Source organism: Crinia signifera, chromosome 5 (assembly GCF_055691185.1).
Source record: "Crinia signifera chromosome 5, ASM5569118v1, whole genome shotgun sequence".
NCBI lineage: Eukaryota > Metazoa > Chordata > Amphibia > Anura > Myobatrachidae > Crinia > Crinia signifera.
The window spans coordinates 223,330,684-223,344,700 of NC_139221.1; positions in this window are offsets into that span (position 1 = coordinate 223,330,684).

The following is a 14,017-nucleotide window of genomic DNA, read 5'->3' on the forward strand; positions in this document are numbered from 1 at the left end:
ATTAGCAACATAAAACTACATAACCTGCATAAAAAAACATAAATCAACACAAAAACCATAACACAACATAAAAATCTGCAAACGCATAAATTATCATAAATTTTCATAAATTTTCATAAATTAACATAAATTAACATAAATTAACATAAATTAACATAAATTAACATAAATTATAGTTATTTCAATGAAAGCAAAATGACCTAAATAACACCACATAAAAAGTCACATAAGCAACATAAAACTACGTAAACTGCATAAAAATACATGAAGCAACACAAAATAACATAAAGCAACACAAACAACATAAAAATCGGAAACCGCATAGATTATCATAAATTTACATAAATTTACACAAATTAACATACATTAACATAAATTGTAGTAATTTTTCTGAAAGCAAAAGGACCAACATAACACCACATAAAGCAACATAAGCAACATAAAACTACATAAACTGCATAAAAACACATGAAGCTACACAAAATAACATAAAGCAACACAAACAACATAAAAATCGGAAACCGCATAGATTATCATAAATTTACATAAATTAACACAAATTAACATACATTAACATAAATTGTAGTAATTTTTCTGAAAGCAAAAGGACCAACATAACACCACATAAAGCAACATAAGCAACATAAAACAACCTAAAACTACATAAACTGCATAAAAACTTGAAGCAACACAAAATAACATAAAGCAACCCAAACAACATAAAAATCTGAAACAGCATAAATTATCATAAATTAACATATATTATCATAAATTAACATACATAATAGTAACTTCAATGAAAGCAAAATGACCAAAATAACACCACATAAAGCAACATAAAACAACATTAGCAACATAAAACTACATAAACTGCATAAAAATACATGAAGCAACACAAAATAACATAAAGCAACACAAACAACATAAAAATCTGAAACCGCATAAATTAGCATAAATTTACAAAAATTAAAATACATTAACATAAATTAACAGAAATTGTAGGAAGTTTAATGAAAGCCAAAGGACCAACATAACACCACATAAAGCAAAATAAAACAACATTAGCAACATAAAACTACATAACCTGCATAAAAAACCTAAAGCAACACAAAAACCATAACACAACATAAACCACATAAAAATCTGCAACCGCATAAATTATCATAAATTAACATAAATTATAGTAATTTCAATGAAAGCAAAATGACCTTAATAACACCACATAAAGTCACATAAGCAACATAAAACTACATAAACTGCATAAAAATACATGAAGCAACACAAAATAACATAAAGCAACACAAACAACATAAAAATCTGAAACCGCATAAATTAGCATAAATTTACATAAATTAACATATATTAACATAAATTAACAGAAATTGTAGGAAGTTTAATGAAAGCAAAAGGACCAACATAACACCAAATAAAGCAAAATAAAACAACATTAGCAACATAAAACTACATAACCTGCATAAAAAAACATAAATCAACACAAAAACCATAACAAAACATAAACAACATAAAAATCTGCAACCGCATAAATTATCATAAATTATCATAAATTATCATAAATTAACATATATTAACATAAATTAACAGAAATTGTAGGAAGTTTAATGAAAGCAAAAGGACCAACATAACACCACATAAAGCAAAATAAAACAACATTAGCAACATAAAACTACATAACCTGCATAAAAAAACATAAATCAACACAAAAACCATAACACAACATAAAAATCTGCAAACGCATAAATTATCATAAATTTTCATAAATTAACATAAATTAACATAAATTAACATAAATTAACATAAATTATAGTAATTTCAATGAAAGCAAAATGACCTAAATAACACCACATAAAAAGTCACATAAGCAACATAAAACTACGTAAACTGCATAAAAATACATGAAGCAACACAAAATAACATAAAGCAACACAAACAACATAAAAATCGGAAACCGCATAGATTATCATAAATTTACATAAATTAACACAAATTAACAACATTAACATAAATTGTAGTAATTTTTCTGAAAGCAAAAGGACTAACATAACACCACATAAAGCAACATAAGCAACATAAAACTACATAAACTGCATAAAAACACATGAAGCTACACAAAATAACATAAAGCAACACAAACAACATAAAAATCGGAAACCGCATAGATTATCATAAATTTACATAAATTAACACAAATTAACATTCATTAACATAAATTGTAGTAATTTTTCTGAAAGCAAAAGGACCAACATAACACCACATAAAGCAACATAAGCAACATAAAACAACCTAAAACTACATAAACTGCATAAAAACTTGAAGCAACACAAAATAACATAAAGCAACCCAAACAACATAAAAATCTGAAACAGCATAAATTATCATAAATTAACATATATTATCATAAATTAACATACATAATAGTAACTTCAATGAAAGCAAAATGACCAAAATAACACCACATAAAGCAACATAAAACAACATTAGCAACATAAAACTACATAAACTGCATAAAAATACATGAAGCAACACAAAATAACATAAAGCAACACAAACAACATAAAAATCTGAAACCGCATAAATTAGCATAAATTTACAAAAATTAAAATACATTAACTTAAATTAACAGAAATTGTAGGAAGTTTAATGAAAGCAAAAGGACCAACATAACACCACATAAAGCAAAATAAAACAACATTAGCAACATAAAACTACATAACCTGCATAAAAAAACATAAATCAACACAAAAACCATAACAAAACATAAACAACATAAAAATCTGCAACCGCATAAATTATCATAAATTATCATAAATTATCATAAATTAACATAAATTAACATAAATTATAGTAATTTCAATGAAAGCAAAATGACCTAAATAACACCACATAAAGTCACATAAGCAACATAAAACTACATAAACTGCATAAAAATACATAAAGCAACACAAAATAACATAAAGCAACACAAACAACATAAAAATCTGAAACCACATAAATTATCATAAATTTACATAAATTAACATACATTTACATAAATTAACAGAAATTGTAGGAAGTTTAATGAAAGCCAAAGGACCAACATAACACCACATAAAGCAAAATAAAACAACATTAGCAACATAAAACTACATAACCTGCATAAAAAACATAAAGCAACACAAAAACCATAACACAACATAAACCACATAAAAATCTGCAACCGCATAAATTATCATAAATTATCATAAATTAACATAAATTATAGTAATTTCAATGAAAGCAAAATGACCTAAATAACACCACATAAAGTCACATAAGCAACATAAAACTACATAAACTGCATAAAAATACATAAAGCAACACAAAATAACATAAAGCAACACAAACAACATAAAAATCTGAAACCACATAAAGTATCATAAATTTACATAAATTAACATAAATTAACAGAAATTGTAGGAAGTTTAATGAAAGCAAAAGGACCAACATAACACCACATAAAGCAAAATAAAACAACATTAGCAACATAAAACTACATAACCTGCATAAAAAACATAAATCAACACAAAAACCATAACACAACATAAACAACATAAAAGTATTTAACCGCATAAATTATCATAAATTATCATAAATTAACATAAATTAACATAAATTATAGTAATTTCAATGAAAGCAAAATGACCTAAATAACACCACATAAGCAACATAAAACTACATAAACTGCATAAAAATACATAAAGCAACACAAAATAACATAAAGCAACACAAACAACATAAAAATCTGAAACCACATAAATTATCATAAATTTACGTAAATTAACATACATTAACATAAATTAACAGAAATTGTAGGAAGTTTAATGAAAGCAAAAGGACCAACATAACACCACATAAAGCAAAATAAAACAACATTAGCAACATAAAACTACATAACCTGCATAAAAAACATAAAGCAACACAAAAACCATAACACAACATAAACCACATAAAAATCTGCAACCGCATAAATTATCATAAATTATCATAAATTAACATAAATTATAGTAATTTCAATGAAAGCAAAATGACCTAAATAACACCACATAAAGTCACATAAGCAACATAAAACTACATAAACTGCATAAAAATACATAAAGCAACACAAAATAACATAAAGCAACACAAACAACATAAAAATCTGAAACCACATAAAGTATCATAAATTTACATAAATTAACATAAATTAACAGAAATTGTAGGAAGTTTAATGAAAGCAAAAGGACCAACATAACACCACATAAAGCAAAATAAAACAACATTAGCAACATAAAACTACATAACCTGCATAAAAAACATAAATCAACACAAAAACCATAACACAACATAAACAACATAAAAGTATTTAACCGCATAAATTATCATAAATTATCATAAATTAACATAAATTAACATAAATTAACATAAATTATAGTAATTTCAATGAAAGCAAAATGACCTAAATAACACCACATAAGCAACATAAAACTACATAAACTGCATAAAAATACATAAAGCAACACAAAATAACATAAAGCAACACAAACAACATAAAAATCTGAAACCACATAAATTATCATAAATTTACGTAAATTAACATACATTAACATAAATTAACAGAAATTGTAGGAAGTTTAATGAAAGCAAAAGGACCAACATAAAACCACATAAAGCAAAATAAAACAACATTAGCAACATAAAACTACATAACCTGCATAAAAAAACATAAATCAACACAAAAACATAACACAACATAAACAACATAAAAATCTGCAACCGAATAAATTATCACAAATTATCATAAATTATCATAAATTAACATAAATTTACATAAATTAACATAAATTATAGTAATTTCAATGAAAGCAAAATGACCTAAATAACACCACATAAAGTCACATAAGCAACATAAAACTACGTAAACTGCATAAAAATACATGAAGCAACACAAAATAACATAAAGCAACACAAACAACATAAAAATCGGAAACCGCATAGATTATCATAAATTTACATAAATTTACACAAATTAACATACATTAACATAAATTGTAGTAATTTTTCTGAAAGCAAAAGGACCAACATAACACCACATAAAGCAACATAAGCAACATAAAACTACATAAACTGCATAAAAACACATGAAGCTACACAAAATAACATAAAGCAACACAAACAACATAAAAATCGGAAACCGCATAGATTATCATAAATTTACATAAATTAACACAAATTAACATACATTAACATAAATTGTAGTAATTTTTCTGAAAGCAAAAGGACCAACATAACACCACATAAAGCAACATAAGCAACATAAAACAACCTAAAACTACATAAACTGCATAAAAACTTGAAGCAACACAAAATAACATAAAGCAACCCAAACAACATAAAAATCTGAAACAGCATAAATTATCATAAATTAACATATATTATCATAAATTAACATACATAATAGTAACTTCAATGAAAGCAAAATGACCAAAATAACACCACATAAAGCAACATAAAACAACATTAGCAACATAAAACTACATAAACTGCATAAAAATACATGAAGCAACACAAAATAACATAAAGCAACACAAACAACATAAAAATCTGAAACCGCATAAATTAGCATAAATTTACAAAAATTAAAATACATTAACATAAATTAACAGAAATTGTAGGAAGTTTAATGAAAGCCAAAGGACCAACATAACACCACATAAAGCAAAATAAAACAACATTAGCAACATAAAACTACATAACCTGCATAAAAAACCTAAAGCAACACAAAAACCATAACACAACATAAACCACATAAAAATCTGCAACCGCATAAATTATCATAAATTAACATAAATTATAGTAATTTCAATGAAAGCAAAATGACCTTAATAACACCACATAAAGTCACATAAGCAACATAAAACTACATAAACTGCATAAAAATACATGAAGCAACACAAAATAACATAAAGCAACACAAACAACATAAAAATCTGAAACCGCATAAATTAGCATAAATTTACATAAATTAACATATATTAACATAAATTAACAGAAATTGTAGGAAGTTTAATGAAAGCAAAAGGACCAACATAACACCAAATAAAGCAAAATAAAACAACATTAGCAACATAAAACTACATAACCTGCATAAAAAAACATAAATCAACACAAAAACCATAACAAAACATAAACAACATAAAAATCTGCAACCGCATAAATTATCATAAATTATCATAAATTATCATAAATTAACATATATTAACATAAATTAACAGAAATTGTAGGAAGTTTAATGAAAGCAAAAGGACCAACATAACACCACATAAAGCAAAATAAAACAACATTAGCAACATAAAACTACATAACCTGCATAAAAAAACATAAATCAACACAAAAACCATAACACAACATAAAAATCTGCAAACGCATAAATTATCATAAATTTTCATAAATTAACATAAATTAACATAAATTAACATAAATTAACATAAATTATAGTAATTTCAATGAAAGCAAAATGACCTAAATAACACCACATAAAAAGTCACATAAGCAACATAAAACTACGTAAACTGCATAAAAATACATGAAGCAACACAAAATAACATAAAGCAACACAAACAACATAAAAATCGGAAACCGCATAGATTATCATAAATTTACATAAATTAACACAAATTAACATACATTAACATAAATTGTAGTAATTTTTCTGAAAGCAAAAGGACTAACATAACACCACATAAAGCAACATAAGCAACATAAAACTACATAAACTGCATAAAAACACATGAAGCTACACAAAATAACATAAAGCAACACAAACAACATAAAAATCGGAAACCGCATAGATTATCATAAATTTACATAAATTAACACAAATTAACATTCATTAACATAAATTGTAGTAATTTTTCTGAAAGCAAAAGGACCAACATAACACCACATAAAGCAACATAAGCAACATAAAACAACCTAAAACTACATAAACTGCATAAAAACTTGAAGCAACACAAAATAACATAAAGCAACCCAAACAACATAAAAATCTGAAACAGCATAAATTATCATAAATTAACATATATTATCATAAATTAACATACATAATAGTAACTTCAATGAAAGCAAAATGACCAAAATAACACCACATAAAGCAACATAAAACAACATTAGCAACATAAAACTACATAAACTGCATAAAAATACATGAAGCAACACAAAATAACATAAAGCAACACAAACAACATAAAAATCTGAAACCGCATAAATTAGCATAAATTTACAAAAATTAAAATACATTAACTTAAATTAACAGAAATTGTAGGAAGTTTAATGAAAGCAAAAGGACCAACATAACACCACATAAAGCAAAATAAAACAACATTAGCAACATAAAACTACATAACCTGCATAAAAAAACATAAATCAACACAAAAACCATAACAAAACATAAACAACATAAAAATCTGCAACCGCATAAATTATCATAAATTATCATAAATTAACATAAATTAACATAAATTATAGTAATTTCAATGAAAGCAAAATGACCTAAATAACACCACATAAAGTCACATAAGCAACATAAAACTACATAAACTGCATAAAAATACATAAAGCAACACAAAATAACATAAAGCAACACAAACAACATAAAAATCTGAAACCACATAAATTATCATAAATTTACATAAATTAACATACATTTACATAAATTAACAGAAATTGTAGGAAGTTTAATGAAAGCCAAAGGACCAACATAACACCACATAAAGCAAAATAAAACAACATTAGCAACATAAAACTACATAACCTGCATAAAAAACATAAAGCAACACAAAAACCATAACACAACATAAACCACATAAAAATCTGCAACCGCATAAATTATCATAAATTATCATAAATTAACATAAATTATAGTAATTTCAATGAAAGCAAAATGACCTAAATAACACCACATAAAGTCACATAAGCAACATAAAACTACATAAACTGCATAAAAATACATAAAGCAACACAAAATAACATAAAGCAACACAAACAACATAAAAATCTGAAACCACATAAAGTATCATAAATTTACATAAATTAACATAAATTAACAGAAATTGTAGGAAGTTTAATGAAAGCAAAAGGACCAACATAACACCACATAAAGCAAAATAAAACAACATTAGCAACATAAAACTACATAACCTGCATAAAAAACATAAATCAACACAAAAACCATAACACAACATAAACAACATAAAAGTATTTAACCGCATAAATTATCATAAATTATCATAAATTAACATAAATTAACATAAATTATAGTAATTTCAATGAAAGCAAAATGACCTAAATAACACCACATAAGCAACATAAAACTACATAAACTGCATAAAAATACATAAAGCAACACAAAATAACATAAAGCAACACAAACAACATAAAAATCTGAAACCACATAAATTATCATAAATTTACGTAAATTAACATACATTAACATAAATTAACAGAAATTGTAGGAAGTTTAATGAAAGCAAAAGGACCAACATAACACCACATAAAGCAAAATAAAACAACATTAGCAACATAAAACTACATAACCTGCATAAAAAACATAAAGCAACACAAAAACCATAACACAACATAAACCACATAAAAATCTGCAACCGCATAAATTATCATAAATTATCATAAATTAACATAAATTATAGTAATTTCAATGAAAGCAAAATGACCTAAATAACACCACATAAAGTCACATAAGCAACATAAAACTACATAAACTGCATAAAAATACATAAAGCAACACAAAATAACATAAAGCAACACAAACAACATAAAAATCTGAAACCACATAAAGTATCATAAATTTACATAAATTAACATAAATTAACAGAAATTGTAGGAAGTTTAATGAAAGCAAAAGGACCAACATAACACCACATAAAGCAAAATAAAACAACATTAGCAACATAAAACTACATAACCTGCATAAAAAACATAAATCAACACAAAAACCATAACACAACATAAACAACATAAAAGTATTTAACCGCATAAATTATCATAAATTATCATAAATTAACATAAATTAACATAAATTAACATAAATTATAGTAATTTCAATGAAAGCAAAATGACCTAAATAACACCACATAAGCAACATAAAACTACATAAACTGCATAAAAATACATAAAGCAACACAAAATAACATAAAGCAACACAAACAACATAAAAATCTGAAACCACATAAATTATCATAAATTTACGTAAATTAACATACATTAACATAAATTAACAGAAATTGTAGGAAGTTTAATGAAAGCAAAAGGACCAACATAACACCACATAAAGCAAAATAAAACAACATTAGCAACATAAAACTACATAACCTGCATAAAAAAACATAAATCAACACAAAAACATAACACAACATAAACAACATAAAAATCTGCAACCGAATAAATTATCACAAATTATCATAAATTATCATAAATTAACATAAATTTACATAAATTAACATAAATTATAGTAATTTCAATGAAAGCAAAATGACCTAAATAACACCACATAAAGTCACATAAGCAACATAAAACTACGTAAACTGCATAAAAATACATGAAGCAACACAAAATAACATAAAGCAACACAAACAACATAAAAATCGGAAACCGCATAGATTATCATAAATTTACATAAATTTACACAAATTAACATACATTAACATAAATTGTAGTAATTTTTCTGAAAGCAAAAGGACCAACATAACACCACATAAAGCAACATAAGCAACATAAAACTACATAAACTGCATAAAAACACATGAAGCTACACAAAATAACATAAAGCAACACAAACAACATAAAAATCGGAAACCGCATAGATTATCATAAATTTACATAAATTAACACAAATTAACATACATTAACATAAATTGTAGTAATTTTTCTGAAAGCAAAAGGACCAACATAACACCACATAAAGCAACATAAGCAACATAAAACAACCTAAAACTACATAAACTGCATAAAAACTTGAAGCAACACAAAATAACATAAAGCAACCCAAACAACATAAAAATCTGAAACAGCATAAATTATCATAAATTAACATATATTATCATAAATTAACATACATAATAGTAACTTCAATGAAAGCAAAATGACCAAAATAACACCACATAAAGCAACATAAAACAACATTAGCAACATAAAACTACATAAACTGCATAAAAATACATGAAGCAACACAAAATAACATAAAGCAACACAAACAACATAAAAATCTGAAACCGCATAAATTAGCATAAATTTACAAAAATTAAAATACATTAACATAAATTAACAGAAATTGTAGGAAGTTTAATGAAAGCCAAAGGACCAACATAACACCACATAAAGCAAAATAAAACAACATTAGCAACATAAAACTACATAACCTGCATAAAAAACCTAAAGCAACACAAAAACCATAACACAACATAAACCACATAAAAATCTGCAACCGCATAAATTATCATAAATTAACATAAATTATAGTAATTTCAATGAAAGCAAAATGACCTTAATAACACCACATAAAGTCACATAAGCAACATAAAACTACATAAACTGCATAAAAATACATGAAGCAACACAAAATAACATAAAGCAACACAAACAACATAAAAATCTGAAACCGCATAAATTAGCATAAATTTACATAAATTAACATATATTAACATAAATTAACAGAAATTGTAGGAAGTTTAATGAAAGCAAAAGGACCAACATAACACCAAATAAAGCAAAATAAAACAACATTAGCAACATAAAACTACATAACCTGCATAAAAAAACATAAATCAACACAAAAACCATAACAAAACATAAACAACATAAAAATCTGCAACCGCATAAATTATCATAAATTATCATAAATTATCATAAATTAACATATATTAACATAAATTAACAGAAATTGTAGGAAGTTTAATGAAAGCAAAAGGACCAACATAACACCACATAAAGCAAAATAAAACAACATTAGCAACATAAAACTACATAACCTGCATAAAAAAACATAAATCAACACAAAAACCATAACACAACATAAAAATCTGCAAACGCATAAATTATCATAAATTTTCATAAATTAACATAAATTAACATAAATTAACATAAATTAACATAAATTATAGTAATTTCAATGAAAGCAAAATGACCTAAATAACACCACATAAAAAGTCACATAAGCAACATAAAACTACGTAAACTGCATAAAAATACATGAAGCAACACAAAATAACATAAAGCAACACAAACAACATAAAAATCGGAAACCGCATAGATTATCATAAATTTACATAAATTAACACAAATTAACATACATTAACATAAATTGTAGTAATTTTTCTGAAAGCAAAAGGACTAACATAACACCACATAAAGCAACATAAGCAACATAAAACTACATAAACTGCATAAAAACACATGAAGCTACACAAAATAACATAAAGCAACACAAACAACATAAAAATCGGAAACCGCATAGATTATCATAAATTTACATAAATTAACACAAATTAACATTCATTAACATAAATTGTAGTAATTTTTCTGAAAGCAAAAGGACCAACATAACACCACATAAAGCAACATAAGCAACATAAAACAACCTAAAACTACATAAACTGCATAAAAACTTGAAGCAACACAAAATAACATAAAGCAACCCAAACAACATAAAAATCTGAAACAGCATAAATTATCATAAATTAACATATATTATCATAAATTAACATACATAATAGTAACTTCAATGAAAGCAAAATGACCAAAATAACACCACATAAAGCAACATAAAACAACATTAGCAACATAAAACTACATAAACTGCATAAAAATACATGAAGCAACACAAAATAACATAAAGCAACACAAACAACATAAAAATCTGAAACCGCATAAATTAGCATAAATTTACAAAAATTAAAATACATTAACTTAAATTAACAGAAATTGTAGGAAGTTTAATGAAAGCAAAAGGACCAACATAACACCACATAAAGCAAAATAAAACAACATTAGCAACATAAAACTACATAACCTGCATAAAAAAACATAAATCAACACAAAAACCATAACAAAACATAAACAACATAAAAATCTGCAACCGCATAAATTATCATAAATTATCATAAATTAACATAAATTAACATAAATTATAGTAATTTCAATGAAAGCAAAATGACCTAAATAACACCACATAAAGTCACATAAGCAACATAAAACTACATAAACTGCATAAAAATACATAAAGCAACACAAAATAACATAAAGCAACACAAACAACATAAAAATCTGAAACCACATAAATTATCATAAATTTACATAAATTAACATACATTTACATAAATTAACAGAAATTGTAGGAAGTTTAATGAAAGCCAAAGGACCAACATAACACCACATAAAGCAAAATAAAACAACATTAGCAACATAAAACTACATAACCTGCATAAAAAACATAAAGCAACACAAAAACCATAACACAACATAAACCACATAAAAATCTGCAACCGCATAAATTATCATAAATTATCATAAATTAACATAAATTATAGTAATTTCAATGAAAGCAAAATGACCTAAATAACACCACATAAAGTCACATAAGCAACATAAAACTACATAAACTGCATAAAAATACATAAAGCAACACAAAATAACATAAAGCAACACAAACAACATAAAAATCTGAAACCACATAAAGTATCATAAATTTACATAAATTAACATAAATTAACAGAAATTGTAGGAAGTTTAATGAAAGCAAAAGGACCAACATAACACCACATAAAGCAAAATAAAACAACATTAGCAACATAAAACTACATAACCTGCATAAAAAACATAAATCAACACAAAAACCATAACACAACATAAACAACATAAAAGTATTTAACCGCATAAATTATCATAAATTATCATAAATTAACATAAATTAACATAAATTATAGTAATTTCAATGAAAGCAAAATGACCTAAATAACACCACATAAGCAACATAAAACTACATAAACTGCATAAAAATACATAAAGCAACACAAAATAACATAAAGCAACACAAACAACATAAAAATCTGAAACCACATAAATTATCATAAATTTACGTAAATTAACATACATTAACATAAATTAACAGAAATTGTAGGAAGTTTAATGAAAGCAAAAGGACCAACATAACACCACATAAAGCAAAATAAAACAACATTAGCAACATAAAACTACATAACCTGCATAAAAAACATAAAGCAACACAAAAACCATAACACAACATAAACCACATAAAAATCTGCAACCGCATAAATTATCATAAATTATCATAAATTAACATAAATTATAGTAATTTCAATGAAAGCAAAATGACCTAAATAACACCACATAAAGTCACATAAGCAACATAAAACTACATAAACTGCATAAAAATACATAAAGCAACACAAAATAACATAAAGCAACACAAACAACATAAAAATCTGAAACCACATAAAGTATCATAAATTTACATAAATTAACATAAATTAACAGAAATTGTAGGAAGTTTAATGAAAGCAAAAGGACCAACATAACACCACATAAAGCAAAATAAAACAACATTAGCAACATAAAACTACATAACCTGCATAAAAAACATAAATCAACACAAAAACCATAACACAACATAAACAACATAAAAGTATTTAACCGCATAAATTATCATAAATTATCATAAATTAACATAAATTAACATAAATTAACATAAATTATAGTAATTTCAATGAAAGCAAAATGACCTAAATAACACCACATAAGCAACATAAAACTACATAAACTGCATAAAAATACATAAAGCAACACAAAATAACATAAAGCAACACAAACAACATAAAAATCTGAAACCACATAAATTATCATAAATTTACGTAAATTAACATACATTAACATAAATTAACAGAAATTGTAGGAAGTTTAATGAAAGCAAAAGGAC